The sequence below is a fragment of the Canis aureus genome, chromosome X, assembly GCF_053574225.1.
Source record: "Canis aureus isolate CA01 chromosome X, VMU_Caureus_v.1.0, whole genome shotgun sequence".
Lineage (NCBI taxonomy): Eukaryota > Metazoa > Chordata > Mammalia > Carnivora > Canidae > Canis > Canis aureus.
Genome location: NC_135649.1, coordinates 110,723,191 through 110,747,829, shown reverse-complemented (window position 1 = coordinate 110,747,829; position 24,639 = coordinate 110,723,191). Strand labels below are relative to the sequence as shown.

At 47.5% G+C, this 24,639-nt stretch overlaps 1 protein-coding gene and 1 long non-coding RNA gene across 3 annotated transcripts in view; one reads left to right on the top strand and one right to left on the bottom strand.

Moving 5' to 3' along the window:
• NHS (NHS actin remodeling regulator) overlaps nt 1-24,639 on the top strand; it is a 346,591-nt gene that overhangs the window by 230,625 nt on the left and 91,327 nt on the right. The window lies entirely within an intron of this gene.
• Nucleotides 22,411-24,639, bottom strand: part of LOC144308629 (uncharacterized) — a 65,369-nt gene continuing 63,140 nt past the window's right edge. The window contains exon 3 of the long non-coding RNA XR_013375034.1: nt 22,411-22,502. This is a non-coding gene — a long non-coding RNA (uncharacterized LOC144308629). The remainder of the gene's footprint in view (nt 22,503-24,639) is intronic.

Sequence of the window (24,639 nt, the reverse complement as noted above, 5' to 3'; positions counted from 1 at the left end):
TTACATGCATTGCTCGTTTATCAATACGGTATTTGTTTTAAAGATTTTATTTGTTTATTCATGAGAGACACAGAGAGGAGAGAGAGGCAGAGACACAGGCAGAGGGAGAAGCAGGCTCCATGCTGGGAGCCCGATGTGGGACTCGATCCCGGAACCCCAGGATCAGGCTCTGAGCCAAAGGCAGACGCTCAACCGCTGGGCCACCCAGGTGTCCCTCAATATGGTATTTTGAGGAAAAATAACTATATTTTCCCAGATAAAAATGTGAGAAGAGTGGCTCGCTAGAAGGCTGCTGGGTTCTCATATCTGTATCTGCATTCCAGCTGGGACATTATCCCATGTCACCCAGGAGAGAGGAAGAGTCAAAAACGCAAGGAGTATCTTGGTATCATGGCGATGATACTATTGCAGGTTCCCTGAAAGGATCTCACACACCCTCCTGACCAAAATTACAGAATCACTGCTCTAGTACACCCCAGCTAGCTTTACCATGGAAACTTCCAGTGAACAGGCACGCCCCAGCTGGCCCCCTCAGTGGGGGGTTTGCTAACTTACTCCAAATCACAACTTAGTGCAGTTCTCAGCTGCTTAAAAACCCATATTTTCTTCTCAACTTTATAATCCTTATTTGTAAAAACATCAATTTGAAACGCTTTGATTTTGTTCGTTGGAAGCCAGCAATGTCCATTAGAAATATAATGCAAGCCATTTATGTACTTTGAAGCACTTAGTAGCTGTATTTAGATTTCATAGAATTCCACAAAAATTGAAAAAGTAGATTCGCATATTCGGGTTCTTCCACTAACTGAAAGGAGTATCAGTATTCAAATGAATTAAAATTAAAATCCTTATCCACACTAGCCACATTTCAAGGGCTCAGTAGCCATGTATGGCTAGTGGCTGTCATACTGGACAGAGCAGACCTAAACTCTATCCTCTGCTTTCCTTATCCATCCCATCCCTTGGTTCTTCAGTGCTTAGAAGCCCAATGAGGGGCAACCCGGTGGCTCCTCGGTTTAGCGATGCCTTCTGCCCAGGGCATGATCCTGGAGACCCGGGATCGAGTCCCACGTCGGGCTCCCAGCATGGAGCCTGCTTTCCCTCTGCCTGTGTCTCTGCCTCTCTGTATCTCTCATGAATAAATAAATAAAATCTTTTTTTTTTAAAAAAGAAGCCCGATGAGGACAAGGTAATCATTCTCATGATTCTTCTAGAAAACTGGCACCACAGTGGGTTTCCTGTTAGGCTGGCTGGGATGTTTGACAGAAGGCTGGGAGTGGGGATCATTGTGCGGCCACAGTTAGCAATGGCAGGTTCCCTTTCAGCTTGGCTTCCAGGACTTTCTCATTTGCTGTTTCCATGCACATGGAATAATCTCACATTGTTACTGACACAGCTGTGAAATACAGTGCTGTCCCCAGCCATCCCTGGAACGCACCTCCCCCTGATTGGACATGGCAGGGTCTTAAGTGGGATGACACCAGGAAAGACTTAGAGCAGGTCACTGTGCTTCCTGAGACCAAGGCCTGGAAAGTTGGCGAAGTTCGTAAGTGATGAACTCCATCCACATCAGTGTCTGAAAGATAAAGCAGGTTTTCTTGCCTTTCGTCTTCCTGTCTTGAATCATTGGTATGCTTTCCAAAAGGTAAGGGACGCAACGGAATGAAATTCTAGGCTCCAAGCACTCAGAGTAGAGATGCAGCACTGAGGTTAGCATCTTATAACTCAAAGGCAGCAGAAATGATTTGACAGGCTTCAAAGGAGAGAGCCAACGCAAGTCTGTACAGCGTTCAAGACTTTGTTCTGTTTGCGAATTGCATCATCTCCAAACCATTTCAAACTCAGGAGGCTGAAAAGCTACCCCGTGTTATACATTGGGGGGATCTTTTACTTGGACTCCCAGTGAAAGACTAGAGTTCCAAGTCTAACCATCTGGTCCCGTTCCTGCAAGTTTTGTGGCTCATCAAGTGTCTGATTCTTGTCATTGAGTGGACAAATGAGAAATGACTTTTATCTCCGTCATATGTTCTCTAGTACCCAAGCTGACTGCTTAAGCTTTTAGCCAGTCTTATCATTCCACCATATCCATTCCCCTCATGTTGGACTCATTCAAGAATCCTGCATTTGAGTGCATGATGTCATTTCAAATAAATCTAAAAGGAACTGGAAAGCTGCTGGAATTTCCTTATCTGAGGTAGCCAAGCTAAATAAACTTAATTCACATCCATCAGGAGCTCAGTGAGGGCCAGCACCATTCCGGTTGAAATGATTTCATGCTTGATGACATGTGAAGACTGAGGTTTTCCTGGGCTCCTTATTGAACTGCATCCCCTAATTTTTCTGTCTCCAGGTCGCCTGTGCCGAGTGTCAGAGGAGCCAGGACCACACCATACTGGCTAGACACAAAATACCCTTCAGTTGTGTACACTCAACTCTTAAGAGTCAGGAATTAGGAAACTAAGACAGCAATTGTGCCACCTTCTTGAGTACATTTGGATTTGGGGGAGCCCAGCCTTTTCTTTAGTGTCCACACTAAAAGAGTCCATCATCCAAAGATTGGGGGGCGGTGTTGAACCAGCGTATTGCAACTATTAGGACCTTGGAGATGAGCTTATGTGGTCTCTCGGTCCCCGATGATCTTGTTCCTAAGAACATTTTAATGTTCTTTCTCCTTTCTGGGTAAAATGTAGTTGTGCTTTTACTAGGATCCTTAAGAAATCATAAGCGAAGTGTTAGCTAGTTCTAGAACTATAGAAACCCCCGTGGTTTCGCCTCCCTTTCCATGCCCAGATTCCAGTCCACCTACTGACTGATGCTGCTGTTCCACCCGTCCAGGTTTATCCTTCCAGCATTAGGCCAGATTTGGCATGAAAATACAAGTGCCCCGGGCAAGGCTAACACTTAGACCATTGCCAGGTGTTTTCACTTTGGTGGGAGGCTGTAAGGTGTGGTAAGGATAGCTTTGGGGATACAAATGGGAACTTGGGGGCCCTACTTGTGGCTCAACACCCTCTGGCCCCTTCTTTGAAAACATCTGCATTTAAATGAATTTGTCTTTAGACCCTCCGGGGTGACCCCAATACTTGGTAATTTATTTTCTTTCTTAAGTTTTCATGTGAGTACAGTTGACACACAACGTCCCATTAGTGTCAGGTGTTTAACACAGTGATTTGACAAGTCTGTATTGTTATACTGTGCTCACCACAAGTGTCGCCCCCTTGCATCACCACACAACGCTAGTACAATCCTGTTCACTGTATTCCCAGTGCCATGCTGTTTAACCCCATGGCTTCTTCGTTCCCTGGCTGGAAGCGTGGATCTCTCACTCCTCTTCACCCACTTCGCTTATCCCCCCCATTCCCCTGGCAACCATCACTTCTCTGTATTTATAGGTCTGATTCCTTTCATTTATTCATTTGTTCCTGGATTCCACACATGAGTGAAATCGTATGGTATCTGTCTTTCTCAATTGGACTTAGCTCACTTAGCCTAATACCCTCTTGGTCCATCCATGTCATTGCAAATGACAAGATCTTATCATTTTTATGGTTGTGTAATATTTCTCTGTGTGTGTGTGTGTGTGTGTGTGTGTACATGTACACCACATCTTTATCCATTCATCTATCGAAGGATACTTACTTAGGTTGCTTCCGGGTCATGGCTATTATAAATAATGCTGCAGTAAACATAGGGGTGCATATATCTTTGAATTAGTGTTTTCATTTTCTTTGGGTAAATACCCAGTAGTGGAATTCTTGGATCAATGGTATTTCTCTTTGTAACTTTTTGAGGAAACTTGGTCATCGTTCATGCCCAAACTGGAGCCTCTGCCAAGCAGAAGTTTCTGGTGCTGAGGGACAGCCCGGGCCCAGGGTGAGGCTTCTTAGCCTTGCCAGAAGGGTATGTTAATACCTTTCCCATCCCAGTTTGTGGAAATAGCAGTGGGGAGCCATGCAAGGTAGAGAGATTAGAATCTTGTTTTCAGTTTTATGGATGGGAACCACTTTTCCAGGCTTAAGGGAGAGCATTACGTAAGGGTATATGTATGTAGCCACCCATGGGCTTGCACAAATGCACACACACACACACAGAACTGCATCTGCACATGGATGTTCCTCCTGAAACAGTTGGCAAAGCAAATGACAAGTATTTCCTGTGGGTAGCTGGGATTTCTATTCTGGTCTTTACTGTTGACTTGGGGTTGGGATGCAAGTAATGGGAGACGGTGGGGCTGTGAGGCAGGATAATGCATCTATCTATCATTGGGGTAGCCCAGCCTAGCGGTTAGGAGCCCAGACGGTACCATTTACCACTTCCAGTGCCTTTGCCAAGTTATAGTTATATAACCTCTCTGCGCCTCAGTTTCCCAATCTGTAAAACGGAGGTAACACTAGTATCTACCTCATAGGATAGTCGTGAGAATGAGCCGACGTTGTACATGGAACACATTTGAGACAATGGCTGACACATCACAGGTGCTCAGTAAATATCTGCTGAATGAACAGAATGTTAATTTTATCATTATTATTACCGTGAGGCAACTTTCATTCCACGGTGGCTTCAGATTCAGTGGGAAGAGCAAGGAGAACCCTATTAAGAATCACAACTTCTGTTCTTCTGGTAGGGCCAGATTGCCATGCAGACTCAGCTGCAGATATTTCTCAGTGTGTGATAGAAAAGGGAAAACAACAACTAAATGTCTCAAAACAAAACAAATGCAGAAATCTGGGGAGAGACAGAGAGGGGAACTGACGTCTTAGAGTTCAATAAAAGCGCTGCCACCGAGCAGCTTCTGAGGAGACAGTCGAGACAGGCCCAGGTTTTTTATTTCTCTAGCTCCAGGCTTTGGTTGGAAGTATGGAGCTGCTTCGTGGATTTGAATGAACCACAAAAGGAAAGCATATTGTTCCTTTTTCAGCACCCCGCGCTCCTTCCACCCTTCTGGGTTCCTTTCCTGGGTCTCGCTCTGCTCTCACGTAACATATCAAAATGGTGGCACTTCCTTGATGAGAGAAGGGGCTGAGTAGTGTGGGTTCCAGAGGGGGATAGAGTGCTACGTAAACTCTCCTTGGCTGAGCTCCTGATGCAAAGCAACGGAGAGATGGGGAACTGGGATGTGCTTGATCACTGCCGCTTCCCACTTCTTGGCCGTGTGGGCAGGGCTGCTTCACAGACCCTGGCAGGAAGCCTGGTGGAGGCCTGACCAGCTGGGGGGCAAGGCCGCTCCGGCCAGGGCCTGCTGGGCCTTTAATTTTCCGCACATGTGCACAGATGTCCGGCACTCCAGCAGATGGGCGGCAGGCAAGGTCAGGTAGCAGTCCACTGACAAGTAGTGGTAGCTCGGAACAAATCACAGTGGCCTAGGCGACAAATTTTGCTCCAGGGGATCGGGACTCAGACAAACAAGGAGAAAAGGCACTCACTCCTCTTTTTCCTGAAATACCAGAGGAATAAAACAGGTCAGTGGTGAATGTGAAATTAGCTGTTGGCCAGTCTCCAAACTGATCTGACCTATTTAGGAGTCACTGAGAATCAGCCAAGGGAGTTCAGTGGCCTGCATCCCGATCTGTCAAGGGAACAGGGAGAGGACACAGATCACAGGCGGCCGGATTCCTTGAGCCGCGTGTTATGGAGCAGATGAGTGGGTATGGCTGGAACTCGTGAGAACGGTTCTGGAACACTGACCCGGGGCCAACTGCTGGCACAGGTTAGCATGCCAACGAGAACTCCGGCAGGTGCGCCGGGGATCCCGCGTGCCAGCGCAGCGGCTCCGGGCACTAACAGGACCATACCCGATCCTGAAAGCCCTCCTACAGGGTGAAGCTCTTCTCCGAGACCGTGTCTGTAAGAGGGAAGCTTGGGCCAAGGCGGCGTGGACATCGGGGCTTCGTGGAGGGCAAAGCCACCAAAATACAGAGGACGCCGCCACTAGGGCCCAGCGGCTCGGAGTTGGTGGCAGGCGTCGTTGGTGCCTTGCCCGGATCCCCGCCTCCAGGTGGCCCGAGTCCTGGCCGCTAAAGGCCACAGCTGCCCCTGCCTCGGAGGACGGCCGTCTGCCCAACGTGGGCGCCGCCAGCCTCCTTGCCGGAAGGGGAGACGAGCTCTGGGGTGCAGTGGGCGCTGCAGAGTGCCCTGCAGGATCGGGATGAACTGAATGTCCAGCTGAGGCCGCAGCCGTGCCGAGTCCCTCCGTGCCATGCCCGGCTGCCCTCGGGGGCGCCGCCTCCTTCATCACTCAGACCCGAATCCCCATCGTAGACTGTGCTTCTCAGTAACGCAGGCCGAGAGCCGGGGCCGGGGAGCCTTGGAGAACAGTCCCGAACCTGACCGCACACCGCCAACCACTTGGGCAGCTTTGAAAACAAGAGTTTTACATTCGGAGACTGTGATTCAGTGGCTCCAGGGGGCCCTGGATACTGGTACTCCCAAGTGGATCCTTGGCACCAGTCCGTTGGCCGATGGGACCCACTCATTCTAGCTCATTAGCATTTCCTTCCTTACGTCTTTCAGGAAACATCTATGATCAGGAACAAACCACACAACCTGTCAAAGACACTCAGAAGCAGAGATCTTAGTAAAAGGATCCACAGTCCTTGGCAAATCTCTCGAAGTCCGGCATACCATGCTGACTCTCAGAACTTTTTTTTTTTTTTTTTAAAGATTTTATTTATTTATTCATGATAGTCACAGAGAGAGAGAGAGAGAGAGAGGCAGAGACACAGGCAGAGGGAGAAGCAGGCTCCATGCACCGGGAGCCCGATGTGGGATTCGATCCCGGGTCTCCAGGATCGCGCCCTGGGCCAAAGGCAGGCGCCAAACCGCTGCGCCACCCAGGGATCCCGACTCTCAGAACTTTTTAAGCAAATTGAATCTTTACATTTTTTTCCCCCTGTGTGTCCTAGAATGGAAAAGTCTGTCTGGTTGGGAAAGGGGAGACTTTTTTTTTTTTTTTTTTTTGAGGCACCGGGTTGCCATGGAGCTTTCCAAGAAGGGTTATTTGACCAAACTTAGAATTTAACTAATGCTTCCCAGTCTCTGTGCTCAGAAGTGTGAACCTACTAATAATTCACGCCCTCTCCCACCTGTCACTAACAGGCCTAGATTTTCAATATTCTTAGTTGTGTGGATGATTTGGTGATGAACTTCAAAGAGACATATTTTGTTCTGTTATCAGAGACCCCGCCATAGGAAGATTCGTAGATATGTTCTCAAGAAAGGCACATTTTTGAGGAATTTTAAGCAAACTGACTAATTAAATAACTGAATGGAGGTGGTTCAGCCTAATGCAGAATAAGGGAGTATTCTAGATTTTGTAACGATAATGATGATAATGGTGATAAGAATAGTGACAAAACGTGACTGCCTACATTTTTGTGTGTACTGTCTCCAAAGCCCAGCACTAATTATTTGGTCTGTATTATCTTACTTTATCCTCCTAGTACCTCTCTGAGGTAAACATATCCAATGGGGATCAAGAGAGGCTTCAAAAAGACAAAACTTTATTTCTCTCTTACGTAAAACAAGTCGAAAGCTGGTATGGAGACTCAGCAGTAGTGAGAGACCAAAGCTCCTCCTAGCTCCTGGTTCTACCATTAGATGGTGGCCCTCATCTTGGTCCAAGACGGCATCACGTCATTGGCCCAAGCAGGAGGATGAAAGAAGGAACATGACTTTTGTACTCTAAAGAGACTTTCCAGAAGCCCCACGCCACAGTTGCTTTTATCTCATTGGCCAGATAGCAGCCCCTAGCTACAAGGGAAGCCTGGACACATAGCCTTTTGGTTGTATGGAAGTGGACCCCATTTAAAAAATTGACGTGTTATCAATATGAAAGAGAAAGTGAACATGGAAGGTTTGGTAGGAAATTAAGAGTTTCTGCTACAGTAGGTAATATTCTCATCAGCATTTTGCAGATAAGGAAAATGAAGCATGAGAGACCAAATGACTTGGCTGTGTTCACGCAACCTTAGGCGGTAGAGCCATGGTGGGACCCGGGTCCCTCTGACTTGAGTGTCCTTAACTGCTATTCCTTCCTGCCCATTTTTGTAATCTTGTAAAACAGTGATGTTTTCCTAGAGCTGCATTTGTCCATTTCCTGTCTTCTTCTCGGGTGCCTTTACCGTCGTCTTTGCAAATCCTAGCCGCGCTTCAAGGCTCAGCACCAGTGCCCCAGAAAGCCCTTCCCTGCACCCTCAGCTGCTTTCTTCATTCAATAAATATTTACTGAGCAGTTACTATGTGCCAGACACTGATCTAGGCCCCTGGGCTTTCCTCAGTGATAAAAACAAAGACTCTTGCTAGCTTAATAGCTGTGTGATCCTGGTTAAGTTCCTGAAGCTTTCTGAGCCTTGGCTTCATCATCTGTAAAATGGGAATGATCAAACTGAATGCACAGCAGGGTTATTGTAAGGATTAAGTAAGATGCAACCCAGATAACACAGTCACTGGCACATGATCACACTTGGGAAAATGGTACCCGTTGTGGTGGTTGGTACGAACATGTCCATCTTCCCCAGTGGGCTGTGAAGTGCTCGTGGATGGGAAGAGCACCCAAGCCCTGCAGGCTTCACCCGAATGTCTTACCAAAGTGGGGGGGGGGCTTAGTAGAGGTTTGTTAAGTGGATAGAAAGGGTCTCAGTGTAGAGGGACTTCCTGCTTTCTTACTCTGCTAGATTTAGCAAACAGTGAGACACAGACTCAGCCACGTAGGAACTTTTTTCTTCCTAATTTAAGCTGTGAGTTGTGGTGGGTGGTGTGCTAAAGAGAAACCAGACTGACTAATAATCTATTCCTCATACTCCCCCGGAAGGCCACAGAAAGAAAACCTATTCTTTTTCTTTTAGGGTTTCTTTTCTTTTTCTTTCTTTCTTCCTTCTTTCTTTCTTTCTTTCTTTCTTTCTTTCTTTCTTTCTTTCTTTCTTTCTTTCTTTTTCTTTCTTTCTTTTCTTTCTTTCTTTCTTTCTTTCTTTCTTTCTTTCTTTCTTTCTTTCTTTCTTTCTTTCTTTCTTTCTTTTTCTTTCTTTCCCTTCTCTGATAGATTTAGTGTTCCAGCAAGTTCTGCTGATCTCCTTTGTGTTTTTTTTTTTTTCTGGCTCCTAATCCTCCCCTCCATGCTTCTCTACTGCTCACCTTGGTCCAGTGGGAATAGTGGGAGTACCGGTGCTGGCCTGGCATCCACAGAAGAAACTTCTGGAAGGCCAGAGGCCTCAGGCATCCAGGGGCCCGGAGCGATGGCAGGCCCGGCCCACGCACGGCATCCCACCTCCTGGCACCTGCGTCAGAACCGCCTGTCAGGTTCGCTGACCGCCAAGCTCCCTCCATTTTGTCTCCTCAGTGCGGCTTTCTTCTCGGCCCTTCTGCAAAGGTGAAAGGCAAGTTCCCAGGATGCGGGGCCTTCTTTCTTCCCCGACATCTGGTTTGATTCTGGGCAGCTAAATAGTGGCTTTGCCATGAACAACAAAAGCTAATTCACTGTGGTTTTTAAACACCAAGTGCAAATATTTTTCCTTTTCAGCTTGGGGTCACTGGAAGGGAAAAAACAGGGCTGAGAAGGAGATTAACCTTTTAAAAACTATTATGACTTCCCATAGAAAATAAAACAATGGCATCATTTCCTTCCATTCGTGAGAGTCTTTTTATGAGTGATTGTTGTTTGAGGCAAGACTGGGGATCTGAAGAAGATTTTTAAATACTGTTTTAGCTTGGTTTCCCACTCAAAAGCCCACCGTGATTGCTTGGAGAGCCCACCCAGATCCCAGGAGAGCCGGGCCACCCTCTTTGCCTGCTCTCCGCTCCGAGGGCTGCCGTTAGCTGGATTCGAGGCGCCTGCCACCGCCGCCACCGCCCCGGTGCCACCAACAGATGCTCGCAAGGCTGAAAATTCTGTCCCGGGCACTTCTCCAAGGTTCCAGCCAGACCCCGTGTTGATTTGGGCTTCTTAACGCATCCCAGAGCCGGCGCCCTTGGGTGGCTCCCCAGAAATGAATCACCCCTCCTGGCCCTCGCTGCCAGAGGCTGAGGAGCAGAAGCGTGGGTGCAGGGAGACCTGGCGACTCCCGGAGAAGAGAGCCGGCCCACCCGCCTCACTGGTATTTCCAGGGTTCTCTCTGGGCTGGAAAACAAAGCTCTTCCCTGGCCTTCCGCGAGGGGTCCTTTCCTTCTCTGCACCTCCTGCACCCGAGTTCAGGTGCAGGGGGGCTCATCGGGGGGCAGACCTGGGCCTTGGGGGGCCCCAAGGCTGTCGGGGCAAAGCTGTGCGCATCCCGCCTACCGCCCGGCCCTTCTGACCAAAGGATGGTCCGAGCAGGCTCCGCCGTGGGTGACGTCTGCCAAGGGGCCCAGGATTCCTGCCCCGCGCTTGACTGTTGTTGTTGGCACCGCGAGGCCTAACGTGTTGATACAGGTGGCCAGCGTGTTGGGGTGGGAGGGGACCAGAAATTGATTTGCAACCCGAAAAGAGCAAACTCCAGTTGTCCGCTGCCCCCCTCCTTCAGCGTGTGTGCAAATCTTTGCAGGCCCGTCGAGCAGCTCCCCCTCGCACCGACTGAGCCAAGCGGGGCGCCCGGGCCGAGAGGGAGCGTGCACTGGGGCTCCCCGGCGCCGGCCCTGGCAGCGTGCTCATGGTTTCCATAGCCACGTGGCACTTGGCAGAGCTTCGCAAGCCGCCGGGGCCTGAGATGCTGCATTTCTCACGAGCTCCCAGGTGAGGGGACGGCCGCCTGGCGCACTGGGAGCACGGGGCCCCAGGGCAAGCGGCGCAGCGTCTGGCCTGCCGAGCCCCTCCTCGGGAGCCGGGGTGTGGCCCAGGCTCCCCTGCAGTCCTGATTTGCCACTCAAGTGAACCCCGAGGGATTAGCGCTGGCCCAGCACTCGGGTGAGACCATCTCCCCCTCCAGGGGGGAGTCCCGGCGGCAGCGCAGATGCTGTGTGAAAATCCGCCACCTCCCCTCCGAGGGTCGCCCTCTCGCGCCCTCCCGCCCCCGCTCGGCCCGCCGGCCCCAGCAGATCGGCTTTCAGCTCCCTGGGACTCCGGGAGGCTTCGGATAAAAGAAGCGGCCGGGCCTTACGAAGCAGAGCGGGAATCGAGCATGCCTCTCGCCTGCTGCCTGCCCAAGAATGCAGGTACTTGGGGTTTGCAGCATTTCCCGGCCAGACAAAGGGGGAGGGGGCTGGGAGAGGCCGGGCCTAGCGCGGGCCGCGCTGCAGCCGCTTCCGTCCTGGGGGACCGAGGAGTGAGCCTTCTGGAGAAAGGGCGCCCTTCCGCGGGAACGGAGGTGAGGAGGGGGGGCCTGACCCAAGGGCTGACCTTGACGTTTGGGGGCCAGAGGCTCCCAAGCTTGGGGACTTGGGGTGGGACATTCTGGCCGGCCAAGCTTGCAACTGTGTGCTCCTTCGGAGATGCTGGATGGCTTCAGACAGACGACAAGCCTTTCTCTCTCCGCTTCTTCCACTCCGACGTTTGCATGCCTTCCGACAGGGCGCAGAGGGTAGCCCAGGTGGGGGTTCCAGGGCCGGGTTCTCGGGCTGTGGCTGGGGGTGGCCGGGAAGAGGCCTGCTGGGCCCTTTCTTCTCCTCCCGGCCCCGCCCCCTCCCGTCGGCTTGGAATTCCTGTTTCCTGCCCTCATCCCGCGGAGATCTCCCTGGGGCCCCAAAAGAGCCCCTGAACGGGGAGTCTCAGACCCAGGCTCTCCAATTTCTAGCTTCCTTTCCAGCCGAAGTGGCCTGAAACCATTTGAGAGCCTATCTTGACGGCTGCGTCCTCTAAAGCCTCCTTCGGATGGGCCTCTCCCGCGAGGCCAGCCACACAACTGAACCCTGCTTGAAAAGCACCGAACGATTTGCAGCTTGCGTCCTGCACGGGGGCTAGCCCTGCCATTCTAGCTCAGGCTCCTGGCCATCCGGCACAGGGCCTTCCTTACATTTCTCGCATCAACTCCACCTCCAAGAGCACACGCTGGGGGGGGGGGGCAGTGTGATTGTGGAAGCCTGCCACTCCCCTCGCCCCCGCCAACCCAGCTTGTCGCACATTCGCCTGCACTGGCTCTGTGAAGCCTGACACACACTACGGGCACGCTCCAGGGCCAAGCAGTGGCCTAACCAGCCGTAGCCCGGCTCCGTGAAGGCGTCGTCTGCCCTGCCATCTGAGAAGACTCCCTCAGTTGCTTTTCCGAGTGTGGTGATGGGGAGGCACCGGTGTGTGCCTGCTCTGTTATCTAGGATCCCGTGGGAGAGGAAGGCAAGAGGCCCGTGGACCGGGCAGGGGCCGGTGGGCACCACTGCCCATTTCTTCGGGGCACTGTGGTACCCGGACTCAGGGGCGGGGAAGTTGTTCAGATCCAAGCGCCTGGCACCATGTATACTGACCATGAATGCCATTACTGGATGGGCAGCCTAATCTCCAGACCCATGAAGTCAGAATCTTTGGGGACAGACCCAGGCATCAGTGCAGTTGTTGTTTTAAAGCACCCCAGGTAGGCTCCAATGTGCAGTCAGGGTGGACAATCCCTGCCTTAGGTAAGAAGAACTCCTCTCCCGCTCTAACCCCCAACTGCCCTCAGGAGGCCGAGTGACACAGTTCAGGACCTAAGTTCACACATTTGCATAAGAATCCGGGAATTCAGGGGAGAGTGTCCAACAGTCAGCTTGTAGTCAGCAGGCCAGAAGGGCTAAGTAATGGGAGGGAATACCAAAGAGATAAAGCCACTCCAGGTGCTGGCCAGAAGTTTCCAGTCAAAGCTTAAGGAGGAAGATGGGGAGAAGGCCTTTGGAAAAGCTTGACCCGGTCTCCCTTGGAGCGTTGGACATCCAAGGCAGGAGGGCTCCGTGGCAGAGGGCTCGGCCTTCTTAGAGCTGCTGGCCCTGCGTGACTTGGGCTCTCTTCTATTAGTGTCTGCAAGGCCGTGGTCCCCTTGCTGACTCCGCATAGCTCAGAAGTAGGGAGACAAGGCCCTTAATCAAAGATGCCTCCAAGTAGGACTTGGCAGATACTGCATTCAGCCCAATAAAAGCGGAGGGGAAAATGACTGCTTTTTGCCTCAACACAAATTTTATTACACCAGGTTTCATTATAAAAATGTTACAGTTTGGGGTGTGTGTTTATTACATAAACAAAGTAGTTACTCTGATCCTCACCATCTTTCAAACCAGAGTCTCAAAGGGAATTTTATTTACTAGATTTAAAGCCATGGAACAATCGTTTCCTACGATTGCCTTATAAGCATAGGAATAATTCAGGGAAACATAAAACTCTGCGCTTTCTTTCCTCCTCAGCCCCTGCTGAATCTTCCCGACTTGGAGGCAGGCACAGCCTTGCACCAAAAATGGGAGATCTTGTAGCTGAAGGACCGTGTCCGGGTACACTTAAAAAGGATAGTGTGGTGATCTTCAGGAAAAATGGAGCGTGGGACTCGAGCTTCAGGCTCCCATCGAAGTAAGCCTGCAGTGTCCTGGGGGCCTGGGCAGGTTTGAGAGCCGTTCATGCCGATGTGGCAAGCTCTCAGGGCCCAGACCCTTATGCCAATCCACAGTCAGGGGCCGGGGACCCGGCAGCGACTCCCATTGTGTATGCCCACATCCCTGGGCATTCCTGTTTCCCAGAAGCAAAACTATCTTCTTCTTTTTTTTTTTTAAGTAGCCTTCATGCCCAACACGGGGCTTGAACTCACGACCCTGAGATTAAGAGTCTCCTGTTCTACCGACTGAGCCAGCCAGGCACCCCCAGAAGCAAAACTTTCCTATCAGTCTGAATATCAGCTCAGGTCTCTTAGTTCATTCGTGGGACCTCCGCATTCAGAGGGAACGAGGTGTAGCCTGCCACCACCTTATGGCACAATCGCTTTTGTCCTTTTTTTTTTCTTTTTGGTGTTTATTATTTTTAATTAATCAGATTTTTGCGTTCATTTACTTGCGATTTTAAACTTGTTTTCCATTTCTTAAGTTGATGCTCAGTTTAAAAGATAGATCTGAAAACCGAGAGCTATAACTTTACCTCAGGACTACAGCTTTGGTAATTTCCACTGGTTTTACTCTGCGGGCTTATTGTTACGAGTTTCATCCGCTAGAGTTAGGTTTGGAGCACGGTGTGCGGGAAGTGGCTTTGGTGTGTGCAGATCTGGGTTTGAACCCTTACTCTGCCACTTACCAGTCACGTGATGGCAACTTCCTTATTTCTAAAACGGAGACGGGACTCTCTGCCTTCTGTCTTCCCTAAGTGAGCACGAAGTGAAAGCATGCAGGCCAAGGACGGAGCGTACTACGCTCACTAGCTGCTCAGTCCATAGCAGCTACGAGAAAGCGTCGTGCTGAAAGTAATATGCCTTTGGCACAGGCAACGCTCTGTGGCTGGGAAGCTGTTCTCCATTTGCATGTCTTAGGCAGAGGGCCAGGACAGTGGGTGTCCTTTCTGGATCAACCCACTTATCCTGATGTCCTCCAGAGGCACTAGCAGATGGGACATGAAAATACCAACAGTGTACCTAGGGGAGGGCGTGCAGCCAAGTGTTACGCTGGATCGAGCCTGCTGAGACGAGCCAGGAAGAAAGTTGGCGTGACACAAAAATTCACCATTGAAAAATTCCTCCGAAGTTTCTTCGTCCCTGTCTCTTGTGGAGTGTTCCTCAGTAGAATATTTGGGCTGTCCTGTCCCAGACCTGGCCTCTTTCCCAGCTACGCACCTGGGCTGCTTCCCACCCTGTAGGGCCTTGACTGCTGGTCTTGTCCCTGAAGGGGGCAGCATTTGGGGAGCTCAACTGTATGAAGCAGCATCTCTGCCGGGTACTGGGCCCCGTTGCAGGCATCAGAGGCGACTAAGACACAGTTCTGCCCTTGCGGACTCGTGAGTCAGGAGGACACTGACCTGTGAGCTCCGGAAAGGCTGGACACCGTACCTTGGGGCCCATCTACAGGAAGGAGGGACCAACTCGTCCCTCCTGGGGTGGTGTGGCAGGCCGTGTAAGGTCGATGGAGGGGACTTTGGGCTGACTCTGTTAGGGTAAATAAGTTAAGGTGTATCAAGTCTGGGGTGGATTTTTGTTTGTGGGGTTTTTCTGTTTGGTCTTACTTTGTTCTATTTTTTAGAACATGATAGCATGAGTCACTTTGCTGATCTGATCTTCAAAAATTTTTTTAAAAAGTACATGGTCTCTAATCCCAAGGGAAACATGTTTGATAGAGCCAGTATTTTGCATAAAATTAAGATGATTTGCTTTGGATTGATTCTTACCTTCTCTAAGTCTGGAGGGTGGGGAGGCAGAGAAGACACGCACAGCAGGAAGGGATGAGGCTGCACGCAGCGATAAGCAACTATAGTCTGCTGCCCACACACTCTGTCCTGCACAACCCCTCTGTGTGTGAATTCGGGTGGAAATTACTTGTCTGTGTTCAAGGCAGAGTCTTCTAGTCTCCTCTGAAGTCCACCTGTGCTTCTGAATATTCTGTTGGGTAGCATGGCTCCCTTCCTCCCGGGTGCCTCTTTTTGGGTCAGCAGGAATACCGAGAAACCCCACTCTCCTGAGGGGAGCTGGCCTTGTGTGTGGCTATCACTCCTTGCCCGTGGGTGTGGTGACAACCACTGGCAGAAAGGAGATGCAGGAGGGAATTAATCTCAGCTATATCCTCTCACAACTGAAACACAGAACTGGTTCTTCGGCCTCCAGAGGCCAAATGTCAATAAAAGGAAAGATGCAAATGTTTCCTCAGCTTTGAAGAATGGAGGTCTCGCAGGAATGTTATCTTTGCCCCTTTCTTGCCCCCACCCTACAATGGAACAAAGAGGAAGTTTTGATTTATTCTTCAAGATAGGGTAGTAAATCACGCTTCTCTCACTGCCTTGGCTTTGTGTTACGCTTGCCATGGGTGGCATCTGGCCATTAACAACTAGGTTCCCTCTTCTATCTAAGTTTTTATCCTCGGAAACCTTCACCAGCAAGGTAGAGCTGGATGATTAATTTTGAAATAAGGATGTGCTTGAGAACAGGCCAGGGGCACACATCAACAGCCACAGAGCCCCTGGCTTAAATGGACGATAAATTACTCATCCCAACCCATGCAGCCCTGTAGCTGCTGTTCTGAAAGCCAGGGGTAATGAAGGGAGCCACAGGTTTCTAGTACTTTCTACACCTACCTTGGAAAGCAAGCAAAATGGCTACCTGGGAGAATTAAGATAATTGTATGTTGAGTGCTTTTCCTTGCAGAGAAGTTGATTTGTAGCTTCTCTTGATTAGCCTTTCATTTTCTTCCGTCTACCCCTCTTTTCTCGCCATTTAGTTGCAGCTTTAAAAAAATTTTTTCACACGAAAGACATCATGGGTAAGGAGAGGAGATTTTATTTTGAAGAACAATGATCACATTAACAAGGTGACAGCAGATAAGCTAAAAGTCACTCCATTTTCTCCCAGGGAAAAATGTTCTTTGCCACCAAATCACATTCTGCTTCTCTTTGTCTACTCTCCTTTTATAGGAGGGTGGCAGGCCCAGCCACTGATGGACTCAGAAGGAAGAACTGGGAGATAAGATACACCCTTGATTCCTATAAGAAGGGAAGCTTTTGAGTTCAGTGACTAAAAATGACTTCCCATTCTCCAACATTCTTGTGTGTGGAGCTTTCTGTAGGACAGTGACGTTTCTCTGCCCTTGGTCCAGAGTAACAAGTACAAAATAACTATGAAATCTGAAACTTGGGAAAGCCTCAAAATCCAGTTCATTGCAATTTAATACATGTCTAGGCCCAGATCAGATTCTAGAGGTAGAGAATTGCCCTACACCCTGCCATGAACTTGGGTCAAAACTAAGGACTTTCCCTACCTTTAAGGTAATAGAGCCGCATCCAGAGGCCCAAGCAGCACTTGGTGAAAGAGCGGGCAAAACTAACATGTGTGACTACATCTCCAGGTGTCCAGAAGAAAGAGAGGGAGGAAGGGAGGGAGGGAGGGAGGGAGGGAGAGAGAGAGAGAGAGGGAAGAAGGAGGAGGAGGAGGAGAAGGAAGGAAGAAAAGGAAGGAAGGAAGGAAGGAAGGAAGAAGAAAGAAAGAAAGAAAGAAAGAAAGAAAGAAAGAAAGAAAGAAAGAAAGAAAGAAAGAAAGAAAGAAAAAGAAAAGAGGGAGGAAGGAAGGTAGGAAGGAAACAGACTGCAAAACAGTCAAAGGAAAACTGAGTGGGGGATGGAGGAGATGAAGAGGGAAAGGAAGGAAGCTTCCAGAAGGAGGGGAGATCTGAGGTAGGCTTTGATGGATGGGGAGGAATTTCTTAGCCAGAAGTGTTCTGGGGTTTTACCTCTCTAAGCTGCAGTTTCTTCTGCAAAATCTCCTAGGCTTATTGTGAAGACTGAATGATGTAATAAAACGAAAGCATGGAGTGCAGCACTTGACACACGATAGGGCCTGAATAAACATGTGCCATTGCCGTCATCCTCATCCTCACCATTGTCATCATCATTAGGAGCCAGTGTTGGAAGTGTGTGAGCAGAGCCTTCAGGGTCCTTTGGAGGCAAATGATGCTGTCCGTCCCTGGTAATAAAACCCTGTTCCCTCTACTCTGACCCCACTTTTTCTGAGGCTGATTCTCATCTTTCATATCTTGGCCTACTTTGGTTAATATCAGTTTACCTCCAGCAAAATGAAAGTAGACTCAACCAAGTATCAAAAGATGTTTTTAACCCTACTCCATTTCTCAGTATTACATCTTACATACTGGCTGATAATTTCAGTAGTGGGTGGGTGTTTGAGTGAAGGTGTAAACATAAAACCAGTTGCTTATGCTATCATTTCTCTTGGGTCTCTGTTTCCAACAACTTATTTTAGCAACTTCAAAAAAATATTCACTTGGGTTTTTTTTTTTTTCTTCTAATCTGTTGATCCTCCAGTGGTTTCATTCAGGTCACAAAGGAAAGGTGTTTCTGGAAAGAAGCAGGGAAACTTATTTCTTCTAAAGTGTGCCAGTGAAGATATAAGGCTAAGTACTTCTGCATCATAAATGACCAGTATCACGTGTTTGAGAGGAGCTTGTCTATTAACAGTTGGGGCTGAGGAGGCTTTGGGTCCAGTGGTTGGGGAAGGCCAATACTTTTAATATTAAAAGTCATTTAATGACCCCTTATTACATGCTGAGCAGGACTATGCTAATGACTCTGTCCTAGTTGATCCTCAGGCCAACCCTCTGAGGCAGGCACAGTTATATGTTTGTATCATAGGTGAGGAGAAGGAGGCTTGCGGTATTAACATAACTTGCCCAAGATCAGAGTTCAGATGTTGCAAAGGCAGGATGTGGACCCAGGTCTGTCTGATTCCATATCCCGGCTGTTTACCACCAAGTGATACCACCTGCGATGGTTTACAAATGAGGGCCCCCAAACTCACCGGAGGGTGGTGTTCTAAGGATGTCATACAGGCGAAATGTTAAAAGACATACTATGGCCTCTGCTACAGTCTCTGCTTATATCAGCCAAAGTAGAAGGGAACTTAGTTTTGATCTGAGGGAGCAAAAACCAATCAGCAGAGACCGCCCCCACCAAAATACATGACTGTGAGCTTAGAAGAGGTGTCAGACAAGGGACAGAACCAGTAGTGTCCTATGTCTTGAGAAAATAGAGTGGGGGAAGGTAAGGTCTTTTACCTTCTCTTTCAATTCCCAATAATGACTCTAGAACTTTCTGCTAATTAACTTGACTGCCTATCACTGATATATTTATTACTCAGCAATGTTTATCAATGATGTGTTGTTCAAATATTCATTTCCTAGGAGAGGGTTGTAAATGTCTTCTGGGATCATAAAAGGTGATGGATTAACCAGTGTTAGAGGTTGTGGCAGGTCACGAAGTTACAATGCAGAATTGCCCACATCGTTGCTTGGATGTACTGGCAGTTCAGTGAGAAGAGATGATGTTTTCCAGTGGGGGGAAAGGATAGTTTGTCGTCTAATTTCTTAATTTTGGCATCCTGGTGAGGTAATACTGGTAGGGATTATACTTTATCTTGTTCGGAGTTTCTGAGCAAAGTAACAAGTAGCAGATATGATAACAGCTCTTCCTGGAGTTACAAAATCCTATTTCTAAACTTGGCCATCTTCAGACCACCATCTGCTTGCCTGTGTTTCCGAAGGCCACCTGCTCTAGATAGCCAGCAAGCCGCCCTGGGCCAACAGCACTTTCTGTTGGCTAGAACATAGAAGTCTTAGGCTCATTCATCATCCTCTCTTGTGCTTTAAGATGACAGTGCGTGTGTGTCTGAAATCTCCTGCACCAGTCCGGTGGGTGTTCCAGTCTCACCAGATTGCTTGCATTTTCTCATCACACCATGCCCTTTCACATACTTCTAGGCCTGTGGATGCTGTCCTCTCTCTAGAGTGCTCCTATGACCTGTTTCACCTGGCCAACTCCTAGTTGGTTTGGAAGCCTTGACTTATGCATCACCTTCCTTGGGAAGCCTTTCCTGAAATCACCCAGACTTCCCCATTTCCATAGCTCATATGCTGTGCCTGCCTATATCTTAGTGGTACTTCCAAGGGCAGAAGATGAACTAGTACCCCTAGGGGATCTGAGCCAAAGGGTGGAGATGGAGGACATGGGTACAGTTGGTTATGGCCAAAACAGCCTCCTGTACATATTAAGGTTTCTTTACAATCGTGTGCATCATCCTCAACATTCCTATAAAATTAGCACAATTCTCTACATTATTTAATATAAAATAATCTTCCCCCAATTACTGAGTAAAGCTAGTGGTCCAGGAAGCTCCCTCAACCTCTATCCTATGGTTCCCTGAATCCCCAGGCACAACACAGTGTACCTTGGGAGGATGTGTGAGTCCCTCTGAAAACCATGTATGTAGTATAGTGTCTGTTTAGTTGGCCATTCTGTGGGCTCCTTCAAAGTAGGGACTAGGCCTTTCATCTCTGCTATCATATTGTCCAGAGGATTTTAGGTACTCAAAATATATATTTTTTTTTTTGGAATGAGTGACTCTTTCTAGTGATACTGGGCATAATAAAGAATTAGTGTCATTAATCCTTAAAGAGACAGATACTCCAGTTGCAGACTCCAAGGTCTCTATCAGCTGACTACTCTTTCTCTAGTTAGTCTTACATTTTATGGGGTGTCAGCATTTAAAATTAATTTTTAAAACCATCTTCTTGAGATGTGCTAACATTTATTCACTGTCCTGATACCAGTATTGTTTTCCACTCTCATTCACTGCAAATGCATATCTCCCTAACAATGTTGTGGAAGAAATAAGTCTTGATGGTCAAACCTGGAACTCTAAATGCCATTTGTAACTTCTTTTCCATGGGAAACTGTGTCCTAAATTAAAAAGAAAAACTTACAAATGAACTCTGGGACAGTCCAAGGCTAGAGATGGACTTTATTCATGTGTCAAATCCCCACATCCTGCAGCTTCAGTATTATGGCTTAGTGCTCACAGTCAGAGGGATAGGGGAAGGAAGGCTAAAGTCAGAGACACAAAGTGACATCCCAGAATCACTGGAGTGGGCTGGGATGACCTCCAATTGGTCTTTCCCTTAGATCTCCCAGGGTTCTACCAGCAGCAGCAGCAGCAGGCTACCTTGGGTGTGTAATAGCCTTCCCAGGAGGCCAGAAAAGATCATTCTTACAAATCCTACTGACATTTGCATCTCTATGACCCTAAAAGTGGTACCTCTCTGAGACAAATGAACACTTGAACCATCTGTTGTTTCTCCTTCTGAGAAATCAATTTAAGAAATCTTATTAAGAAATATTTATGAGAGGAACTCTCTTGTACTGTTGGTGGGAATGCAAACCTGTGCAGCCGCTCTGGAAAATAGTATGGAGGTTCCTCAAGAAGTTAAAAATACAACTACCCTGGGATCCAGCAATTGCACTGCTAGGTATTTAAAGGGTACGAAAATACAGATTTGAAAGGGCACCCGCACCTGATGTTTACAGCAGCATTGTCAACAATAGCCAAACTATGGAGAGAGCCCAAATGTCCCTCGACTGATGAATGGATAAAGATGTGGTATATATACAATGGAATATTACTCAGCCATAAAAAGAATGGAATCTTGCCATCTGCAATGACATGGATGGAGCTAGAGAGTATGATGCTGAGTGAAATAAGTCAGAGAAAGACAGATATCATGATTTCAATCATATGTAGAATTTAAGAAACAAAACAAATGAACATGGGGGAAAAAAAGAGAGAAACAAACCAAGAAACAGACTCTTAACTACAGAGCGCAAACTGCTGGTCACCAAAGGGGAAGGGGGAGGGGGAAAGGGGCAACAGGCGATGGGGACGAAGGAGGGCACTTGTGATGGTCACTGAGTGATGTGCAGAAGTGATGAATCACTAAGTTCTACCCCTGAAACTCATATTGCCCTTTATGTTAACTACCTAGAACTTAAGTAAGAACTTGGGGGACAAAAAGAAATACTTAGGAGTAAAGGAGCTGCTATGTGCAAAGCAACTTGCTAACACATGACCCATTTATTATGAAATTACTCTTCAAAAGCCTCCCACTGTTTCCCCTTCCTTCTCTTAGAAATTAATTACTCTAAACCCAAACCCTTCAAGAACAGGCCAAACCATGCCTCCATTCTCCTCCACACCACACTCCAAGTGGTAGAACGTGGTTAGAGGGCTTCTGATAAGAAGGGTGGACTTGTCTACCTGGCTTCTGTAGTGGAGCTCCTGCTATACCACAGGGACCATGGATTTTCCCCACCTGGTCAGTTTTATTTCTGTTCAATTTGACCCCATCCTTAAATGAAGAAATCTTCCCTACCGATTGGACATGTAATACTATTTTTATGTTTGCTCCGATCTGGAAGTTTCAATTTTGATTCCACCTGGAAGGCAACTCATGGAGGTCCCAGCCTAGAGCCTGAATCCAGTGTCGTGGCCACATTCTCTCTCAGACTGGGAAAAGCTGTTGGAAAGCAAGTTCAAAGCCTGAACTGGGAGAAACTACAAACACTGGTGTAGAGAGGGGTTTTTTAAACTCATAAAGTGTTTCAGTAAAACATCCCCTTTTCGGGAACATAATGAGTATGTGTTTAACCACAAATGTAGAAAAACTGTTTGGGGTACAGACCAACATATTTTCTCAGGACTACAAAGAAGGCTACTTTCTCTCTCCTTCTCCTTTATATGCTCCTTAAAAACCTTGCCAGAGTCAACTAAAATGGACCCCATTTCATTACATACATTTTCTTCAAGAAGCAAAATGAACTAAATTCATTCATTTACTCAGCAGTGTAAATACCAAATGAAAGAAACCATAGACGTATAGATGCAAAGACTGCCCCTGTAATTATTTTTTTGTTTGTATAACTAGAAGGCATTGAAAGGAAAAAGAAATTATTCAAAGTTCAAAGGTTCCCACATTTACTAAGAAAATAAGAAAAAACAAGCCCAAGCATCCATATTTGAAGAGAGCTGAACAATGAACTAATCGTTACTCACCAGCATTTTCTTCAAAAGAGACAGCTTTTGTTGAAACTGGTGCCAATTCCAAATGCTGAACATTTTTTCCTATTAAATAAAGTTAGTAATTAATGTAGTGATTAAGAAGAGTGCAGGAGTTGATTCCACTCTGTTGAAATTGCAACATACAGGCAAGGTTGAGAGCCATTATTTCTTCCTTTCTCAGATAGTTCAATTTGGCCCTAATTTAGTTTGTAATTATTCCTTTCTTCCTTTTGAGGGCTTTCATCCATCTGTAAGTCTCCCCGAGTGTGTAGGAAGAGGAGGGTGGATATCTCTTTCCCTCTCCCAACTGTGGCTTTGGATACCCTATCTTCTTAAGACAGCATGACTGCCGTTGTTGAATATTCCAAGACTGACACCACATGCTAACAACACTGTAGCTCCTCTTACTCCATGGCACATTGCCCTTCTATTTCCTGGAGGGGTTCTGGGATTGTGCATTGGCATTTATAGTCTTTAAGCACATCATCTCTCCCTCTCTTCCACTGATTGTCTCTTGAGGGTGGTTCTGGGCCACTCACCCTTGGTGATTCTTTCCCCAAAACCATGTGACTCAACATCAGCCTGACAAGTCCAGGACTGGAGGAGGGAAGGTGGGCTTCGGGAATGAAGGCTGTCTGTCGGAAGCCTCCATGAGCTAGTGCTTTCATGGGACGTGATTGAGATGATGTGAAGACTTTGAGCTATGACAGTATTTGGAGCTATCAAAAGGGATTTATTTTGTTTTTATTTTACTTCATTTCAGTTTGTGGAATTTGTGTTCAAACCAATAACTCTCAACCAGTTATATTTATTTTCACATGTGGCTAGAAATTTATTTTTTTATTTTTAATTATTTTTGTAGAAATTTATTTTAAATAACTTCCTTAGTTAACCCTTTCTGTGTAACAAATCACCCCAATATTTGGTGGCTTAAAAATTCATGGGAGATTCTAATGCTCTGGGTTGGCTCAACTGAGCTCTGCAGGGCTTGCTTTTTGTCTGTTGTCATTCATCTGGGGTTAGATGACCTAGGGTAGCCTCATTCACATGTCTGGTAGTTAGCAAGCTATGGGCCAGAATATGGGGAGCAGCTGGACCACATGTGCCTCATCATCCATCAGGCTAGCCTAGGCTTCTTGGTAGAGTGGCCGTAAGCACGGTAAGTACCAAGATCAGCAAATGTAAAAGCTGTAAAGCTTTTTGAGGCCCAGGCTCAGAACACATACAGTGCTACTTCTAGCACATTCTGTGGGCCAAATCAAGCCATAAGGCCTGCTCAGATTCCAGGTAGAGGAGCAGACCTCCACCTCTTGGTGGGAAGAGCTAACAAGTACTATGGCTGTTTTTGAAATCTATCATACTAACCAAACATCCTTATTTGCAAATTTTGTAAATGCATAAATGAAAATAGATCTGGAGTTCTTCCACTCCAGAGTTACCATATGGTAACTCTCAGTTGCATTCAAGTAGACTCTAGAAGTGGGAAACAAAGGGGAGATAACTGCCCCTGGCCATGACAGCGAGTGCTTCATGGACCTACTATCTATCAACTGTGGATCATGGCAGAAAAAGATTGCAAACAGCTGTCCACAAGACAATATGGTGACACAGAGAGAGCATGAGCCTTGGAATCAGACCTGAGTTCAAACTCCCATCTCTCCAACTTGTTAACAGGATTGCCTTGGGCAAGTGACTTAACCTCTCTAAGCATCAATTTCCTCAACCATAAAACAGGCATAATACCTAAGGTGTCTAGCTGTTGCGAAGGTTAGATGAGATATAGTACCATGCCCAGCACCTAGTGAACAGCCATGTCATGTTCGTTTCCATCCCTGTCTCCTTAATTTTTTGAAATTTATGGGCAGTGGTAATAGTAACTCTTTTTGACACAGAATCAAACCTGCCCAGTCCCTTTTCCTGCCAGATACTGGCTTTTCTTTTTCCACGTACTGCATATCTTTGAAAGATGACTTAGATATAGTCTTTTTCAACCTGGGATCTTGGCAGTGTTTGCAAAAACATACGCTTACAGTTAACAATCCCGAGATGATTCTTAGTTTTGGTGCTACAAATTATTTCACATTTTTGAGTTTTGCATAGCTTGTCTTTTTTATAGTCTGGATATACTGTGGAATTTTGGAAACCCACCATCAGAAAAGAAAGCTTTGAAATAATAGAAGTCGGGTAGCAATGGATGGGA